The sequence below is a fragment of the Panthera onca genome, chromosome A3 (genome assembly GCF_046562875.1).
Source record: "Panthera onca isolate mPanOnc1 chromosome A3, mPanOnc1 haplotype 2, whole genome shotgun sequence".
Classification (NCBI taxonomy): Eukaryota; Metazoa; Chordata; class Mammalia; order Carnivora; family Felidae; genus Panthera; species Panthera onca.
Window position 1 is genome coordinate 116,753,546 of NC_138341.1, and position 7,957 is coordinate 116,761,502.

Sequence of the window (7,957 nt, forward strand, 5' to 3'; positions counted from 1 at the left end):
AACAAAAAGCGTCATGTATAGATCATCCGCCAAAGGTGAAGAAGTGAAAGGCACGTGAGAAGAAAGGCAAGAAGAGACCGTACAGGGGTAGGGGCTAGAGAGATATGGGTGTAGAATAAAAACTAGGTTTTTCCGGCATTTTGGAGTCAGTGGGCTAGACACTGCTAACAAAACACGCTTGGAAATAGTGGAGAAAGGCAATGAGGAGGTGAAAAAAATAAACTTCCTTTGGCAATGAATCAGCTTTCTGCTCGGGATTTTACAGTCTGGCCTTGTGTTGGGGTTGCTATTTCTTCAAAAAAAAAAAAAAAAAAAAAAAAAAAAAAGTCCCCCATTCCCCTGGGACTCGACTCCTCGCCCCTCAAGCTCCCCAGATACCTGGCAGTTACAGTGTAAAAGCACCACTTGCTCTTTGGTCAACGCTGTGAAAAAGAAGGCAGCAGAGAGGTCGTTGGCTCTAAGGCTTCCTCCTCTAAGATAAAAATGTTTGAAAAAAATCGAGGCATTAGAAGCAAAAAATCTTACAGATAAGTCTATTAATAGCTTAATAATCGAGGGTAAGATTTGACATGAGATAATTTGGTTCGTGTAGCTGCTCCAACACTGTATGACCTTGGACTTGGACAAGTAAGTTAATCTCTTAGAGCCTATCCTCCCATCTCCTCTTGTGAAGAAGGGGGTAGTAATAATTACTAGGCTAAGCTTCTTGAGACTGCCCTAGGCTGATAATGCTCACTAACTGAATTCCCCCAGGGGGACCCTCGATAAATGAGTGCAGACCTAGTGGGGCTATAGTGAGGATTACATGAGATAATGTCTATAATGTGCCTGGCAAATATTTCATCCTCAGAAAAGTGAACTTCTGTTACTGCTAAACAATTATTTGAAGGAAATGTAGGTGTAAAGGGGCTTTACATTTCTGGTTAACCTCCCACACAGGTGTTTCTCTTAGAGGATTAGTAGATTTTACATAGTAATATCCCCTTACTCCTTTTCCTGGTAATTCATATCCTCTTAATTTTTTGTGTTGAAAATCCCAAAACACTGAATCATAATATGTTCAAGCTAACAAACAAAGTTAACTTTTGCTTTCTCTTTTCCCGTTTGGTTTTCATTATTGTGACTTGTTAATTGTGCAAATATCAAAGTATAAAGGTGGCTGGCCCCTTATTAATTTGTTCGTTTAGGAACATGACAGCACAAAATTTGACTTGAACCTCTAGACTTATTTGGGAATAGGAAGGCTGTAAGCCTTCAGTCACTTGATTATTGAATGTTTCTTAAATTGTTTTCTGTTCAAGGATGACCAGAGAGAACCTGGAAATTTAGAGCACAAACACCAGCTGGAAAACTCAGTCTCTAAAACAAATATATTTTTTATGTTTTGAAAGAAGATATTCGAAACAAAATATGCTTTTCATGCATTTTGCAAAACCTTTCTCTGTCTGGCTCACTGACTTTCTGTGTAAATTAATTCCCCTTTCATCATTTTTCCCCCTTTCATCATTTTATTCTCGAGTCATTTGAAGCAGAAGGTCATTGGTTTAAATCATCACCACCATCGAGAATATTATTATGTTCTATAATGTACAAAGAGGAGTACACAATAGCCAAAAGCTTGGGATACAGGATGTAATAGATACTAATCTTAGAGAATTTTAAAATTCAAAAAATTATTTTGCTGATGTCAGATGTCAGGGTGCCTGGCTGGCTCAGTCTGTGGAGCATGTGACTCTTTTTTTTTTTTTTTTTTAATGTTTATTTATATTTGAGAAAGAAAGAGAGACAGAGCATGAGTGGGGAAGGGGCAGAGAGCAGGAAAGAGACACAGAATTTGAAACAGACTCCAGGCTCTTAGCTGTCAGCACACAGCCCAACTTGGGGCCCGAACTTGGGACTAGCAAAATCATGACCTGAGCCTTAGTCGGATGCTCAACCAACAGCCACCTAGGCTCCCTCGACTGACCATGCGACTCTTGATCTCAGGATTGTGAGATCAAGCCCCATACTGGATATAGAGATTACTTGAAAGTAAAATCTTTTGGGTGCGTGGGAGATAGGCTAGATGGGTGAGGGGTAACTAAAGAGAGCACTTTTTATGATGAGCACTGAGCGTTGAATATAAGGGATGAATCATTGAATTCTACTCCTGAAACCAATATTGCACTATATGTTAACCAAAATTTAAATAAATAAATGAATACTAAAATATTTTTGTATTACATAAAATCTTTTAAAAAATATATTTTGCCTGGACACCTGGCAGTTAAGCATTTGACTCTTGGTTTCAGCTCAGGTAATGATCTCATGGTTTGTGAGTTCTAGCTCCAAGTCAGGCTCCATGATGACAGTGCAGGTGCCGCTTGGGATTCTCTCTCTCTCTCTTTCTCTGCCCCTCCCACACGCATGTGCCTGAGCAGCGCAGTCTCTCTCCCTCTCTCAAAAGTAAATAAACATTAAAAGTATATTTTGCAATGTGAGTTTTTTGATGTCAGTGTATGACTTTTGTGGACAGAAAATGCTATTTTTAGGGCGCCTGGGTGGCTCAGTCAGTTAAGTGTCCAACTTCAGCTCAGGGCATAATCTCACAGTTTGTGGGTGCAAGCCCCCCGCGTCCGGCTCTGTGCTGACAGCTCAGAGCCCGGAACCATGCTTCAGACTCTGTGTCTCCTTCTCTCTCTGCCCCTCCCCAACTCACACTCTGTCTTTCTCTTTCTAAAAAATAAATAAATAAATTTTTAATGCTATTTTTGATATTTGCATTTTTTAAGTAAATAAAATCTTTTTTTTTTTTTGTAAATAAAATCTTTTTAAAAAAATAACAAGTATAAGAGCGCCTGGGTGGCTCAGTCAGTTAAGCATCTGACTTTAGCTCAGATCATGATCTCAAGGTTCGTGAGTTCAAGCCCCGCATTGGGCTCTGTGATGACAGCTCAGAGCCTAGAGCCTGCTTTGGATTCGATGTCTCCCTTTCTCTCTCTCTCTGTTCCTCCCCCGCTTGCACTCTGTCTCTCTCTCAAAAATAAATAAAGATTAAAAAAAATTTTTTTTGGTAACAAGTATAGTCAGTCTTAGTTTCTTAAAATTTTCTGGCATTAGGGAATCTACACCTGAAATCATTGTTGCACTATGTGCTAACTAATTTGGATGTAAATTTAAAAAATAAGATTAAAAATAGTATCCAAGAAAATTTTCTTTTTCTTAAAATTTTCTAATGTAGTCTCCTATACCTTTCCAATTAAAATCATAAGTCTCAACTCAATTACTCAATTACACATATTTAATTAGAATCTTAAATATGCAAAATTCTCTTAAACATTACAACTTAATTATACATACAAAGTATCCCTGGGGTGCCTGGGTGGCTCAGTCTGTTCAGTATTTGATTTTGGCTCAGGTCATGATCTCACTGTTCGTGGGATCAAGCCCCATGTTGAGCCCCAAATCCGGCTCCAAGCTGAAAACACAGCCTGCTTGGGATTCTCTCTCTCCCCTCTCTGCCCCACCCCCATCCACACATACACTCTTTCTAAATAAATAAATAAACTTAAAATTTTTAAGAATGGTTCAAAGTATCTCAAAACAACATAAATGTTTTAAGACATTATATATATATTTAAATTTAAACCTCTCTTTGTAAAAACACACCCATAAGAGAAGATTTTATTATCTCAAAAAACTTGAGATTGACATCCCAAAAGAATTCATACACTATCTCAGAAGACCAAGGTTCCTTTTTGGCCAGAGTTTTTGACCTGGACCAAAGACTATGGTTGCATAACCTGCCTGATAGATTCCGGCAATATTCTTGAGCCACTGACAGGCATAATGAACCTTTTTGTTTTCTTTCCCAAGTCATTATGACATCAAGAATCTCAAGGCTCTTCATATAGATAGAAATAATTTTGCCACCCCTATGATTTTGCCTGATTTGGGTATATGAAACTATCAATCCTTCCCCTTAGTACTTTGTTATCTAATCAATTTACTGATTGAATTTGGCATTTGTTTCAAAGATTTGTCTGTCTACTGGCCATAATGTCAGGGACGTTTTAGTGACATATCCTAAAGGAATGTTCATCAGCTTGAGAATGATTAGTCCTTCAAAGAAGAGATTTTTCAGGGGTACATTACTAACCATGTATTTCAGGTTGATGCCATGTACTCTCATAATAATTTTGCTTGGTATCACCAACAAAGAATCCTGTTCCTCAAACTTAAGATACAGTTTCTTAAGATCCTGTGTAAACTAGATAAGGAAGCAACAATCAATGTTTTTGCCAGAGTTTAATATTTGGTCACAAAAATACAGTGTTTTAAACTCCCATAGTTAAGGAAATCAAGAACATTAAGAGGCACTCATGAATAAGATGACAATACAGCCCATCTGTCCATCCCACGGGCAACAGGATTTCCCAAAACACTATTTTACCTTGAAAATAAAAATGAAAATATTCAATACACTATAACAAAATAGAATTTAGAACATTCTTTTGGAGTTTTATCAGTGAAATATGCCATTTACTGATTGATTCAATAAATATTTAGAACTCCAGTGCCTGGGTGGCTCACTCAGTTAAGTGTCCAACTTCAGCTCAAGTCATGGTCTTACTATTGATGATTTCGAGCCCTGCATCAGGCTCTGTGCTGACACTTGAGAGCCTGGAGCCTGTTTCAGATTCTGTGTCTCCTTCCTGCTCTCTGCCCCTCCCCCACTCACACTCTGTCTCTGTCTCTGTCTCTCTCTCAAAAATAAATAAACCTTAAAAAAATTTTTTTAGGGGCGCCTGGGTGGCGCAGTCGGTTAAGCGTCTGACTTCAGCCAGGTCACGATCTCGCGGTCCGTGAGTTCGAGCCCCGCGTCGGGCTCTGGGCTGATGGCTCGGAGCCTGGAGCCTGTTTCCGATTCTGTGTCTCCCTCTCTCTCTGCCCCTCCCCCGTTCATGCTCTGTCTCTCTCTGTCCCAAAAATAAATAAAAAACGTTGAAAAACAAAAATTTAAAAAAAAATTTTTTTTTAATATATATAAAAAATAAAAATTTAGAGGCTTCAGTATTTTCAGCACTCTGCAGGCTGATTTGTGGGTACAAAATAAAGGCACAGTCTCAAGGCATCGCTGGGTAGTTTAGTTGGTGAAACACCCAACTCTTGATTTCAGCTCAGGTCACAATCTCAGCATCCTGAGATTGAGTCTCGAATAGACCTCCACCCTGAGCATGGAGCCTGCTTAAGATTCTGTCTCCCTGGGGCACATGGATGGCTCAGTCAGTGAAGCTTCTGACTGTGGCTCAGGTCATGATCTCATAGTTTGTGGGTTCAAGCCCTGAGTTAGGCTCTCTGCTGTCAGCTTGGAGTCTGCTCTGGATCCTCTGTCCCTCCTCTCTGCCCCTCCCCATGCTCTCCCTCTCTCTCCCTCTCTCTCTATCTCTCAAAAAAAAAAAAAAAAAAGATTCTCTCCCTCTCTCTCTAAAATCAGTTTCCAGTTTAGTTAGGAAACACCTGAAGGAACAAAAATCATGTTCAACATAGTGTTTTGCATTAAAATTTTGCATGAACTCAATACCTTGAACATCATACTATTAATAATAGCATATTTAAATGACAATAGTTTGTAAACTATTTTCTATACATTATCCCATTTATTCCTCTAAATCTGTTTATTTATTTATATCAAATGAAATTAATTGATGGGATCAGACTATGATGCAAGTGGTCACAGAATCTTCTGGAAGGAGCTGATTGATGTAGATCATTATAGAGTTAAGGAGTATTTTTTCAACATTTTATTATGAAAATTATCAGTTGAGATCATTGTATATGTGCCTACCACCTATTTTCATTTTTTAAAGTTTATTTATTTATTTTGAGAGAGAGAGAGAGAGAGAGAACTCACACAGGGAAGGGGCAGAGAGACAGAGAGAGAGAGAGAGAGAGAACTCACACAGGGAAGGGGCAGAGAGAGAGAGAGAGAGAGAGAGAGAGAATTCCAAGCAGGCTCTGTGCTGTTTGCATGAAACCCGACATAGAGCTCCTTCTTATGAACCATGAGATAATGACCTGAGCCGAAATCAAATGTTGAATGCTTAACCAACTGAGCCCTCCTGGTGCCCCCACCTATTTTACATTTAATATTTTGTAATGTTTGCTTTATCACATAACTATGTACCAACCCTCTGTCTATCCCTTCATCCAGCTTAATTTTCAATTTTTTTAATTTTTTATTTTTAAGATTTTATCTTTGGGGCACCTGGGCAGCTCAGTTGGTTAAGGATCCAACTTCAGCTGAGGTCATGATCTCAAGGTTCATGAATTTGAGCCCTGCATTGGGCTCTTCAGAACCCACTTGAGATCTTCTGTCCACCTCTCTCTCTGCCCCTCCCTGCCTTTCAAAAATAAACACTGAAAAAAATCTTAATGGGGCGCCTGGGTGGCTCAGTCGGTTAAGCAACTGACTTCAGCTCAGATCATGATCACTGGGTTCGTGGGTTCCTTGGGCTCTGTGCTGACAGTTCGGAGCCTGGATCCTGCTTCAGATTCTGTGTCTCCCTCTCACTCACTCTGCCCCTCCCCCTCCTCCTCCCTCTCTCTCTCTCTCAAAAATAAATATTAAAAAATATATATTTTAAGAAAAAAAGTCTTAAAAACATTTTATCTTTAAGTGATCTCTACACCCATTGTGGAGGTCAAACTCACAACCCCGAGATCAAGAGTTGAGTACTCCACCGACTGAGCCAGCCAAGCACCCCTTTAACACTTTTTGAATAAATTATAGACATCAGTACATTTATCACTAAACACTTCAGCATTGCATATTCTTTTATTTTTTATTTTTTTAATGTTTATTATTTACTTTTGCAGGGGGGAGGGGCAGAGAGAGAGGGAGAAACATCTGAAGCAGGCTCCAGGCTCTGAGCTGTCAACACAGAGCCCGATCCTGGGCTCGAACTCACAGACTGTAAGATCATGACCCAAGCCGAAGTTGGAAACTTAACAGACTGAGCCACCCTGGCGCTCCAGCATTGCCTATTCTTAGCTAGAATTTAGTAGTTATGATTTTTTTAAGGAGGTAAATTTTACAGTGATATGCACAAATCTTAACTGTACTAATAGATGAGTTTGACAAATGCATACAAATCAAGTAATATTTAAAGTGAAGGAATGGTAGAAGCAGGAATAGAGAACCAGACAAAGCAATATATATTTATCCTAAAATATCCTGATTTGACTACCAGAGAACTGAATAAAACATTGCAATTTAGGAGGCAGTGTATTGTTTAAAAATGTCTGCTAATGAGGCTAAAAATGGCTCAGTTGGCTGAGCATCAGACTCTTGATTTTGGCTCAGGTCATGATCTCACAATTTGTAGGTTCAAGCCCCATATCGGGCTCTGTGCTGACAGCATGGTACCTGCTTCAGATTCTCTCTCTCCCCCTCTCTCTCCCTGTTCCTCCCCGTACTCTCTAAATAAGTAAATAAATAAATAAGTTTAAATAAATAAACATTTTTAAAAAATGTATTTGTTAATAGGGGGGCACCTGGTAGAGCATGAAATTCTTGATCCCAGGGTTATAGGGTCGAGCCCCACATTGGGTATAGAGATTACTTAAAAGTAATAAACAATCTTGGGACTCTGTCAGTTGAGTGACTGACTTTGGCTCAGGTTATGATCTCACAGTTCATGGGTTCAGGCCCTGCCCCATGTCAGGCTCTGTGCTGACAGCTCAGAGCCTGGAGCCTGCTTCAGATTCTGCATCTCCTTCTCTCTTTGCCCCTCTCCTGCTCACACTCTGTCTCTCTTTCTCTCTCTCAAAAATGAAGAAACAATGATAATAATAAATCTTAAAAAAAGTATCTGCTAACAGGTCACCCTGAAGGGAGGAAAGGAAAGTACAGCAGGTCAGAACCTCCCCCACAGCAGTCCTTGGGTCCAGATAACTTCTCTCCTGAACCTCACTA

General features: G+C 39.5%; 1 long non-coding RNA gene across 1 annotated transcript; it reads right to left on the reverse strand.

Moving 5' to 3' along the window:
• Nucleotides 1-302: 302 nt before the first annotated feature.
• LOC145715372 (uncharacterized) lies at nucleotides 303-4,267 on the reverse strand. Its single transcript, XR_014137439.1, has 2 exons — nucleotides 4,139-4,267; nucleotides 303-472 (listed from the first exon to the last, which is right to left on the reverse strand). It is a non-coding gene; the product is annotated as an uncharacterized LOC145715372 (long non-coding RNA).
• Between the last annotated feature and the right edge of the window lie 3,690 nt (nucleotides 4,268-7,957).